We start from the raw sequence: 12,616 nt of genomic DNA on the forward strand, positions 1-12,616 counted from the left end.
ATAGGACAGAACCGACTGTGGCACTGTGAACTGAACGGGGGTGTCCAAACAACCTGAGCAGCTCGACCCCATCCCCATCCCAATCCTCTGCACCACACCCCTTCCCTCCGCCACACCACCTCACACGTACCCCCACCACCTCACACATCCCCCCCACCACCTCACACATCTCCCCACCACCTCACACATCCCCCCCACCACCTCACACTTCACCCCCACCACCTCACACATCCCCCCCACCACCTCACACATAGCCCCACCACCTCACACGTACCCCCCACCAACTCACACATCCCCCCCATCACCTCGCACATCCCCCCCACCACCACACACATCCCCCCACCACCTCACACACCCCCCCACCACCTCACACATCCCCCCACCATCTCACACATCCCCCCCACCACCTCACACATCCCCCCCACCACCTCACACGTACCCCCACCACCTCACACGTACCCCCACCACCTCACACATCCCCCCCACCACCTCACACATCTCCCCCACCACCTCACACATACACCCCACCACCTTACACATCCCCCCCACCACCTCACACATCCCCCCCACCACCTCACACGTACCCCCACCACCTCGCACATCCCCCCCACCACCTCACACGTACCCCCACCACCTCACACATCCCCCCCACCACCTCACACGTACCCCCACCACCTCACACATTCCCCCCACCTCCACACACGTACCCCCCCACCTCACACGTACCCCCCCCACCTCACACATCCCCCCCACCATCTCACACATCCCCCCCACCACCTCATACGTACTCCCCCCACCCCCTCACACATCCCCCCCCCCACCTCACACATCCCCCCACCACCTCACACGTACCCCCACCACCTCACACGTACCCACCACCACCTCACACATCCCCCCCACCACCTCACACGTACTCCCACCACCTCACACATCCCCTCCACCATCTCACACATCGCCCCCACCACCTCTCACGTACTCCCACCATCTCACACATCCCCTCCACCACCTCACACATCCCCCCCACCACCTCACACATCCCTCCCACCACCTCACACATCCCCTCCACCACCTCACACATACCCCCACCACCTCTCACGTACTCCCACCACCTCACACATCCCCCCCACCACCTCACACATCCCCCCCACCACCTCACACGTACTCCCACCACCTCACACTTCCCCCCCACCACCTCGCACATCCCCCCCACCACCTCACACATCCCTCCCACCACCTTACACATCCCCCCCACCACCTCACACATCCCTCCCACCACCTCACACATCCCCCCCACCACCTCACACATCCCCCCCACCACCTCACACATCCCCCCCCCCACCTCACACATCCCCCCCACCACCTCACACGTACCCCCACCACCTCACACGTACCCACCACCACCTCACACATCCCCCCCACCACCTCACACGTACTCCCACCACCTCACACATCCCCTCCACCATCTCACACATCGCCCCCACCACCTCTCACGTACTCCCACCATCTCACACATCCCCTCCACCACCTCACACATCCCCCCCACCACCTCACACATCCCTCCCACCACCTCACACATCCCCTCCACCACCTCACACATACCCCCACCACCTCTCACGTACTCCCACCACCTCACACATCCCCCCCACCACCTCACACATCCCCCCCACCACCTCACACGTACTCCCACCACCTCACACATCCCCCCACCACCTCGCACATCCCCCCCACCACCTCACACATCCCTCCCACCACCTTACACATCCCCCCCACCACCTCACACATCCCTCCCACCACCTCACACATCCCCCCCACCACCTCACACATCCCCCCCACCACCTCACACATCCCCCCCACCACCTCACACATCCCCCCACCACCTCACACATTCCCCCCACCACCTCACACGTACCCCCACCACCTCACACATCCCCCCCACCACCTCGCACGTACCCCCACCACCTCACACGTACTCCCACCACCTCACACATTCCCCCCACCACCTCACACGTACCCCCACCACCTCACACATCCCCCCCACCACCTCACACATCCCCCCCACCACCTCACACGTACCCCCCACCACCTCACACGTACCCCCACCACCTCACACATCCCCCCCCTCTACAGCCACTGCTGGCATCTCAGCAGACCACTAGGCCACGCCCCCAAAACCAACATGGTGCCTTGGCATGCCAGTTTTGCCTCAGGAGCTCGCTGGCTGGGATTGAATGAGGCCCCTAGGGGAGGCCCAAAATGGCGGCAATCCACAGTCTCCTCTGTTCGACAGCGCAAGATTCAAAATCCACCTGATGGAACCTGAGATAAGCACTCATCCCACCCAATGAACAAAAGGTAGAACCTTTCACAGCCTCATCCTAAAGCACTTGACAGCCAGTGAAGTACTTGTTTTTTTGAAGTGTAGTCACTGTTGCAATGTAAGAGCCAATTTGCGCACAGCAAGATCCCACAAACTGCAATGTGATAATGTCCAGATAATGTATTTTAGTTATATTGATTGAGGGATAAATATTGGCCAGAACACCAGGGAGAGCTCCCCTGATCTTCTTTGAAATAGCGGCCGAAGAATCTTTTACGTTCACGCGAGAGAGCAGGCCGAGCCTCAGTTTAATGTTCCAGCTGGGAGATGGCATCTCTGACAGTGCAACACTCCCTCCGTACTGCACTGGGAGTGTCAGCTGCGTCATGTGCTCAGGTGTCTGGAGTGGGGCTTGTACCCCACGACCTTTCGACGCAGAGGATCAGAGTGCTGGCCACTGAACTCACACTATCGGAATTGGAGGGTAGATAATTGGTAGAGTGGATTATAACAGCCTGGCCACCATTTTAGAAAGCAATCCCACTCCAACATATACTAATCCACGATGACAGAGCTCTATTTATAATGAGAAGGTGACTTCACCTCTCCAGCCAAGTACGCTGAGGTCTCTGCTAATAAACAGAGCAGAAAAAGAACACTCCATCAGATTAAGAATAAACCATTCAATTTGTCTGGTTAAATCAATGTGTCTAAACTTAGAACAATCAGAATTTTGAGCCAACAATGTCATTCTGAACGAATGTACTAGAATGCAGCTAAATATCGCTTGAATTATTAAACCATTAAAGAACAAAATACTTAAAAAATGAGTCTGTCTAATTCTTGTGCTTACCAACACCCAACAATACTTCCATCTTAAAACTCTCATCCTTGTTTTCAAATCCCTCCATGGCCTCACCCCTCCCTATCTCTGTAATCACCTCCAGCCCCACAACCCTCTGAGATAGCTGAGCTCCCCCAGTTCTGGCCTCTTGTGCATCCCTGATTTTAATTGCTCCACCATTGGCGGCTATGCCTTCAACTGCCTAGGCCCCAAGCTCCGGAATTCCCTCCCTAAACTTCTCTGCCTGTCCCTCTCTCCTCCTTTAAAACATGTACTAAAATCTCCTTTTTGACCAAGCTTTTGGTCCTCTGCCCTAATATCTCCTTATCTTCCTCAGTGTCAGATTTTATTCGATAATGTTCCTGTGAAATGCCTTGGGGTGTTTTACTACGTTAATGGTGTTAAAGAAATGCAAATTGCAGGTCTTCTGTTTTTATCCCATCAAATTAGCAAATCAGCTTCAGAATATCTGGTCACAATGTGAAGAATGAACTGAGGCTACAAAACTAAATGGCGAAAATTAAATCCAGGCCTGGTTAGCAGAACCTAGGCTAATACTGAGGGAGTTGTGTGCTATCAGAGGCACTGTCTTTCATGGAGGTGCTGTCTGTCCTCTTAAGTAAGAGATAAGCAAGGCTGAGCCAATGCAGGCATCAGTGGCTTAGTAATGAGTGTATGCTGATAGAATTAGCACACTCCAGGGCCTCTGAGTTGGTGACCTTGTCCTGCCAAGAGATGCAGAGGATGCATCTGAGACAGCGAAGGTGGAAACTGTTCAGCCCTTTCTTCTGCCTAGCATATGTTGTCCAGGTGTCGCCACTGTAGAGGAATTTGTTGAGAATGCTGGCTTGGTGGACTCACAGTTTGGTATTCTCAATCAGGTTGCTGATGTTCCACCCTCTCTTACTCAGCTTGGACATATGGATCACAAAAGCTGCAACTGTTGCCTTGATTTCAACATCAAGCGACAGATTGCTGCTGATTGTGGAGTTTAGATATGTAAAACTATCGATAACCTCCTGTGTCACACTGCCATCTATCAGCACTGACAATATGATAACATCCTGGACCATGACATTTGTCATCCTGATGCTGATGTTCAAACCAAACTCTACAGGTGTGAGAAAGTCTGTCCATTTGCCGCTGAAGATGTTTTTCAGTGTGGAATGTTAGTTAAGCATCATCAGTGTAAAGAAAATCCCTGATGAGGACTTGGCGCACCTTTGTCTTGGGTCTCAGGCTGAAAAGCTTTCTATCAGTTCTGGTATGTAAGTAGGTACACTCTGTAGATGACCCAAAGGAATATGACAGCAGCAGAGAGAAGAATATGCTAAAGCATGTAGGCGCCAGGATACAACCCTGTTTGACCCCACTGTGGATCTCCTAAGGTTCTGATGTTGCCACGTCATAGCTGACCTTGCTCATCACATTGTTGTGGAAAGAGGAGATCACATTGAGCAGCTCCAGAGGGCAACCAATTTTCTCCAGCAGCTAAAACAGGTCAATAGTTATTCTTCAACCAACATCACATAAACCTCTGGTCATTATCACATTGCTGTTTGTAGGAGCTTGCTGTTTGCAAATTTGCTGCCGCATTTCTTACATTACAACAGTGACTGCACTTCAAAAGTATTTCATTAGCTGGAAAATACTTTAGGATGCCCTGAGGTCGTGAAAGGCACCATATAAATTCACTATAAAAACTTTCCTTCAATTGTGTAACTAAAAAATAGGGCAGGGAGTTCCAGTGGCTTATTAGTCAGAACACATTGTAATGGGCCAAGTCACAAACAGGCTGTAATGGGCCAAGTCACAAACAGGCTGTAATGGGACAAGTCACAAACAGACTGTAATGGGCCAAGTTACAATTTCTTTAGTAATTTAAACAATAGCCTGTAAAGTGCTGCTATTTTCAGCTACAAAGCTCATGAGTGCTCTGACCTTGTCCATGGACTACAATTTATAAATAATTCATTGGCTTTGAAGCACACTGGGTCATCCCGAGGTCAGGAAAGGAACAGTTTTTATGCCAGTTCTTTGTTAATGGAGTGTAAATTACTCTGCATCAAATCTGATGGTAAATTAGGAACATGCAGAGCCTCAACTATTGGGTATAACAAAGGCTTTCAGCAGCAAAATAGAAAACAGCCATCCCTTCAGATAATCATCAACTCTCAGTTTTAAAAATACATGAACAACAACAAAGCAGGTACCTGCTCATCAGAACAAGGAGCCACAGGCAGGGTGACATTCTTGGGAGTTTATTGACAATAGTGAACATTATGTACAAGTGATCAACACCTGTGCCCAGGCTGTGCAACTAATTCTCCTTAACTGTCCTACCCCTGCCACCACGTCCTGGTGCTCCCTGGACATCCACAGCAGAGGTGGAGGCAGCCTGCTGACTGTGACTCCCTGTCTGTGATGACTATGGCGGGCGTTCTCTGGAGGGCCGAGACCTAGAGGGCCCGGCCGGGTTTGGGTGCCCTGCTGTGTGGCTGTGGCACCCTCCTCGGCCTGTGGAGCTGGAACTGCTGGAGTCGCAGGAAGAGGGGAGTCGGATAGGCCGGTCGCTCCCAGAGTCACCTGGGTGGGTGTCCCCAGGGTGTGCACCTGCTGACTCTCCTCCCTATGGGTGCTCGATGGCCCCTGGCCGACTCGCATAAAAGCAAAATACTTCAGAAACTCTGAAGGAAAGTCATACAGACTCAAAATGTTAACTCTGTTTCTTTTTCTCTCCACAGATGCTGTTAGACCTGCTGAGTTTTGCCAGCATTTTCCGACAGGAACGGTCCAGGTCATTGCCGGCCAGCTGGATGACTCTGTTTTCAAAGTCTGTGAGGACCTTGATGTCAGGCATTTCGCCATCAGTCTGTAACCTCTCCCTCTTGTTGTGTGACAGCTTGTCCTGCATGAATACAGACGGAGAGAGTGTAAGCAGGATGCCTGCCGGGCCAGGTGATAAGTTTGCCTGGCATGTGTGGGTGGTGAGAGGTGCCATAGACGGGATGTGAGGGCAGATGAAGGTATGTGAGGGAGAGTGAATGGTGATGCCCCTTGCACTGGCAGTGAGTGAGATCCCTGTGGATGTATGATGGGTTTGTGAGTGTGTGAGCTGAGAGAGATGAGAAGAGCGACTTACCCGGACGGAACAGAGGAGATCATTCATCCTCTTGCAGCTCTGGGTGGCTGTCCTCTTTTGCAGGGTGCTGGTGCTGACACCGCTTCCCATGGTGGGTTGGTGACCTTGCTTGGTGACCTTCACCCAGAGCGGGGGTAGAGGACTTTGCCGGGGGCCTCCACTGTGTCCAGCGGGCACCCCAGAGAGGCGTCAATCAGGGGGCAGCACGTTTCCTCCTTCGGCAGCCACCAGTTCCCAACAGCTTCCTATCCCTGGAAGAGAGCTAGCTCTGTGCAGGGCCGACCTTTAAATATGGCACCCGGGTTACTGAAGGCCTGAGGTTAATGTGCGGTGGCAAAACAGAGGCTGCCTCACCGGTGATCCAGAGTGTTCCCTGTGAATGCATTATTAATGAGCCAGGATGCACCGGGAATGGAAAAATAAGGCATGAAAACCCACCACTGCGGCCAGCGGGTAAAACGACTATTCTCATGCCCGTTACTGCAATTAGTGCAGATCTGGGGCGTTTCCACCGCTCTCTCTCTCTCTCTACCACGCTCTCTCACTCGCTGCTGCTCTCCCACTCACTGCCGCTCTCTCTCTACCGCTCTCTCTCTACCGCTCTCTCACTCGCTGCCACTCTCTCTCTACCATTCTCTCATTCGCTGCTCCTCTCTCTCTACCGCTCTCTCTCTCTACCTCTCTCTCTCTACCGCTCTCTTTCACTCGATGCCGCTCTCTCTCTCTACCACTCTCTCTCTCTACTGCTCTCTCTCACTCGCTGCCGCTCTCTCTCTCTCTACCGCTCTCTGTCTCTACCACTCTCTCACTCGCTGCCGCTCTCTCTCTACCGCTCTCTCACTCGCTGCCTCTCTCTCTCTCCGTGCCCCTCTCTCTCTACCGCTCTCTCACTTGCTGCCGCTCTCTCTCTCGCTGCCCCTCTCTCGCTACCGCTCTCTGTCTCTACCACTTTCTCACTCGCTGCCGCTCTCTCTCTACCGCTCTCCCACTCACTGCCCCTCTCTCTCTCTACTGCTCTCTCACTTGCTACCGCTCTCTCACTTGCTGCCGCTCTCTCTCTCCATGCCCCTTTCCCTCTACCGCTTTCTCTTGCTGGCGTTCACTCTCTTGCTGCCGCTCTCTCTCTACCGCTCTCTCTCTCGCTGCTGCTCTCTCTCTCTCTACCGCTCTATCTCTCGCTGCCGCTCTCTCCGTGTCCCTCTCTCTTTACCGCTCACTCACTCGCTAGCGCTCTCCTACTCGCTGCCCCTCTCTCGCTGCCTCTCTCTCGCTGCCGCTCTCTCTCTTGCTGCCGCTCTCTCTCTCGCTGCCGCTCCCTCTCTTGCTGCCGCTCCCTCTCTCGCTGCCGCTCTCTCTCTCGCTACCGCTCTCCCACTCGCTGACCATCTCTCGCTACCGCTCTCTCTCTACCGCTCTCTCACTTGCTACAGCTCTCTCACTTGCTGCAGCTCTCTCTCCATGCCCCTCTCTCTCTACCGCTCTCTCTCTCGATGTCGTTCTCTCACTCGCTGCCGCTCTTTCTTTCGCTACCGCTCTCCCACTCGCTGCCCCTCTCTCGCTGCCGCTCCCTCTCTCGCTGCCACTCCCTCTCTCGCTACCGCTCTCCCACTTGCTGCCGCTCTCTCTCTCCATGCCCCTCTCTCTCTACCGCTCTCTCTCTCGATGTCGTTCTCTCTCTCCCTGCCGCTCTCTCTCTCTACCGCTCACTCTCTTGCTGCCGCTCTCTCTCTCTATACCGCTCTCTCCCTCGCTGCTGCTCTGTCACTCGCTGATGCTCTCTCACTTGCTGCTGCTCTCTCTCTCCATGCCCTTCTCTCTCTATTGCTCTCACTCGCTGCCGCTCTCTCTCTTGCTGCCACTCTCTCTCTCACCGCTCTCTCTCGCTACGGCTCTCCCTCTCTACCGCTCTCTCTTGCTGCCGCTCTCTCTCTCGCGGCTGCTCTCTATCTTGCTGCCGCTCTCCCTCTCTACCGCTCTCTCTCTTGCTGCTGCTCTCTCTCTCGCTGCCGCTCTCTCACTCGCTACCACCCTCTCTGTCTGTGCCCCTCTCTACCGTTCTCTCACTCGCTGCCACTCTCTCTCTATCACTCTCTCACTCGCTGCCGCTCTCTCTCTACCGCTCTCTCAGTCGCTGCCTCTCTCTCTCTGTGCCCCTCTCTCTCTACTGCTCTCTCACTCGCTGCCGCTCTCTCTCGCTGCCGCTCTCTCACTACCGCTCTCCCACTCACTGCCCCTCTCTCTCTACCGCTCTCTCACTTGCTGCTGCTCTCTCTCTCCATGCCCCTTTCCCTCTACCGCTCTCTCTCGCTGCCGCTCTCTCACTCGCTGCCGCTCTCTCTACTGCTCTCTCACTCGCTGCCACTCTCTCTCTCTCTATCACTCTCTCACTCAATGCTGCTCTCTCGCTACCGCTCTCCCACTCACTGCCCCTCGCTCTCTCTACTGCTCTCTCACTTGCTACAGCTCTCTCACTTGCTGCCGCTCTCTCTCTCCATGCCCCTTTCCCTCTACCGCTCTCACTCGCTGCTGTTCTCTCTCTTGCTGCTGCTCTCTCTCTCTATGCTCTCTCTCTCATTGCCGCTCTCTCTCTGGCTGCCGCTCTCTCTCTCGCTGCTGCTCTCTCTCTCTACTGCTCTCTCTCTCACTGTTGCTCTCTCTCTCTCTACTGCTCTCTCTCTCTCTACTGCTCTGTCTCTCTCTTTACCGCTCTCTCACTCACTGCCGTTCTCTCTCTCTCCACCACTCTCTCTCTCTACTGCTTTCTCACTCGCTGCCGCTTTCTCACTCGCTGCTGCTCTATCTCTCGCTGCCGCTCTCTCTCCGTGTCCCTCTCTCTTTACCGCTCACTCACTTGCTAGCGCTCTCTCACTTGCTGCCGCTCTCTCTCTCGCTACCGCTCTCCCATTTGCTGCCCTTCTCTCATTGCCTCTCTCTCTCTCGCTGCTGCTCTCTCTCTCGCTGCTGCTCCCTCTCTCACTGCCGCTCTCTCTCTCGTTACCGCTCTCCCACTCGCTGACCCTCTCTCGCTACCTCTCTCTCTACCGCTCTCTCTCTCGCTGCTGCTCTCTCTGTCTCTACCGCACTCTTTCTACCACTCTCTATCTCTTTACCGCTCTCTCACTCGCTGCCGTTCTCTCTCTCTACCGCTCTCTCTCTTGCTGCCGCTCTCACTCTCACTGCTGCTCTCTCACTCGCTGCTGCTCTATCTCTCTCTGCTGCTCTCTCTCTGTGCCCCTTTCTCTCTACCGGTCTCTCACTCGTTGCCGCTCCCTCTCTCGCTGACGTTCTCTCTCTCGCTGACGCTCTCTCTCTCCCTCCATGCCGCTCTCTCTACCGCTCTCTCACTCGCTGCCGTGCCCTCTCTCACTGCCGCTCTCTCTCTCGCTGCCGCTCTCTCTCTCTACCACTCTCTCTCTCTCGCTGCTGCTCTCTATCTCGCTGCCATTCTCTCTCTACCGGTCTCTCTCTCGCTGCCGCTATCTCACTCACTGCAGCACTCTACTGCTCTCTCACTCGCTGCTGCTCTCTCTTTCTTGCTGCCGCTCTCTCTCTCTACTGCTCTCTCTCTCTCTTTACCGGTCTCTCACTCGCTGGCGCTCTCTCTCACTGCCGCTCTCTCACTCGCTGCTGCTCTATCTCTCGCTGCCGCTCTCTCTCCGTGCCCTTCTCTCTCTACTGCTCTCTCTCTCTCGCTGCCGCTCTCTCACTTGCTGCCGCTCTCTCTCTACCGCTCTCTCACTCGCTGCCTCTCTCTCTCTCCGTGCCCCTCTCTACCGCTCTCCCACTTGCTGCCGCTCTCTCGCTTCCACTCTTTCTCTCGCTGCCGCTCTCTCACTTGCTGCTGCTCTCTCTCCATGCCCTTCTCTCTCTACCGCTCTCTCTCTCGCTGCTGCTTTCTCACTCGCTGCCGCTCTCTCTCCGTGCCCCTCTCTACCGCTCTCTCACTCGCTACCGCGCTCTCTCTCCGTGCCCCTTTCTCTACCGCTCTCTCACTCGCTGCCACTCTCTCTCTACTGCTCTCTCACTCGTTGCCACTCTCTCTATCACTCTCTCACTCAATGCCGCTCTCTCGCTACCACTCTCCCACTCACTGCCCCTCTCTCTCTCTACCGCTCTCTCACTTGCTACAGCTCTCTCACTTGCTGCCGCTCTCTCTCTCCATGCCCCTTTCCCTCTACCACTCTCTCTTGCTGCCGTTCTCTCTCTTGCTGCCGCTCTCTCTCTCTACTACTCTCTCTCTGGCTGCCGCTCTCTCTCTCGCTGCTGCTCTGTCTCTCTACCGCTCTCTCTCTCACTGTTGCTCTGTCTCTCTCTACCGGTCTCTCTCTCTCTACCACTCTCTCTCTTTACCGCTCTCTCACTCACTGCCGTTCTCTCTCCACCACTCTCTCTCTCTATTGCTCTCTCACTCGCTGCCGCTTTCTCACTCGCTGCTGCTCTATCTCTCGCTGCTGCTCTCTCTCCGTGTCCCTCTCTCTTTACCGCTCTCTCACTCGCTAGTGCTCTCTCACTTGCTGCCGCTCTCTCTCTCGCTACCGCTCTCCCACTCGCTGCCCCTCTCTCGCTGCCTCTCTCTCTCTCGCTGCTGCTCTCTCTCTCGCTGCCGTTCCCTCTCTCGCTGCCGCTCTCTCTCTCGCTGCCGCTCTCCCACTCGCTGACCCTCTCTCGCTACCGCTCTCTCTCTACCACTCTCTCTCTCGCTGCTGCTCTCTCTCTCTCTACCGCTCTCTCTCTACCATTTTCTCTCTTTACCGCTCTCTCACTTGCTGCCGTTCTCTCTCTCTGTTGCTCTCTCTTGCTGCTGCTCTCACTCTCGCTGCCGCTCTCTCTCTACCTCTCTCTCTACCGCTCTCTCTCTCTCTTTACCGCTCTATCACTCGCTGCCGTTCTCTCTCTCTACCACTCTCTCTCTCTACTGCTTTCTCACTTGCTGCCGCTCCCTCTCTCACTGCTGCTCTCTCACTCGCTGCTGCTCTATCTCTCTCTGCCGCTCTCTCTCTGTGCCCCTTTCTCTCTACCGGTCTCTCACTCGTTGCTGCTCCCTCTCTCGCTGATGCTCTCTCTCTCGCTGACGCTCTCTCTCCCTCCATGCCGCTCTCTCTACCGCTCTCTCACTCGCTGCTGCTCGCTCTCTCGCTGCCGCTCTCTCTCTCGCTGCCGCTGTCTCTCTCGCTGCTGCTCTCTATCTCGCTGCCGCTCTCTCTCTACTGCTCTCTCTCGCTGCCGCTATCTCACTCACTGCCGCACTCTACTGCTCTCTCACCTGCTGCTGCTCTCTCTTTCTTGCTGCCGCTCTCTCTCTCTTTACCGTTCTCTCACTTGCTGCTGCTCTATCTCTCGCTGCCACTCTCTCTCCATGTCCCTCTCTCTTTACCGCTCACTCACTCACTAGCGCTCTCTCACTCGCTGCCGCTCTCTCACTACTGCTTTCTCACCCTCTGCTGCTCTCTCACTCGCTGCTGCTCTCTCACTCGCTACCTCTCTCTGTCTCTTTACCGTGCTCTCACATGCTGCCGCTGTCTCTCTCGCTGTCACTCTCTCTCTACCGCTCTCTCTCTCGCTACCGCCCTCCCACTCGCTGACCATCTCTCTCTACCGCACTCTCTCTCTACCGCTCTCTCACTCGCTGACCCTCTCTCGCTACCGCTCTCTCTCTACCGCACTCTCACTCGCTACAGCTCTCTCACTTGCTGCCGCTCTCTCTCTCCATGCCACTCTCTCTCTCTCTACCGCTCTCTCTCTCCCGCTGTCGTTCACTCTCTCACTGCCACTCTCTCTCTCTCTACCGCTCTCTCACTCGCTGCCGCTCTCTCTCGTGCTGCCGCTCTCCCTCTCTACCACTCTCTCTCTTGCTGCTGCTCTCTCTCTCGCTGCCACTCTCTCACTCGCTGTCGCTCTCTCTCTCTACCACTCTCTCTCTCGCTGCCGCTCTCTCTCTCCCGCTGTCGTTCACTCTCTCACTGCCACTCTCTCTCTCTCTACCGCTCTCTCACTCGCTGCCGCTCTCTCTCGTGCTGCCGCTCTCCCTCTCTACCACTCTCTCTCTTGCTGCTGCTCTCTCTCTCGCTGCCACTCTCTCTCTCACTGCCGCTCTCTCTCTCTACCGGTCTCTCTCTCTCGCTGCCGCTCTCTCTCTCGCTGCCGCTCTCTCTCTCTACTGCTCTCTCTCTCTCGCTGCCACTCTCTCTCTCTACCACTCTCTCTCTCGCTGCCGCTCTGTCTCTCTACCGCTCTCTCACTCGCTGCCTCTCTCTTTCTACCACTCTCTCTCACTCACTGCTGCTCTCTCACTCACTGAGGCTCCCTCTACCGC

General features: G+C 55.3%; 1 protein-coding gene across 1 annotated transcript in view; it reads right to left on the reverse strand.

Annotated features, from left to right (window-relative positions):
- The window catches only part of LOC121278107 (potassium channel subfamily K member 1-like), an 84,491-nt gene that overhangs the window by 13,294 nt on the left and 58,581 nt on the right, over positions 1–12,616 (reverse strand). The gene's annotated exons all lie outside the window — the stretch shown is intronic.

The sequence above is a fragment of the Carcharodon carcharias genome, chromosome 5, assembly GCF_017639515.1.
Source record: "Carcharodon carcharias isolate sCarCar2 chromosome 5, sCarCar2.pri, whole genome shotgun sequence".
Taxonomy (NCBI): Eukaryota; Metazoa; Chordata; class Chondrichthyes; order Lamniformes; family Lamnidae; genus Carcharodon; species Carcharodon carcharias.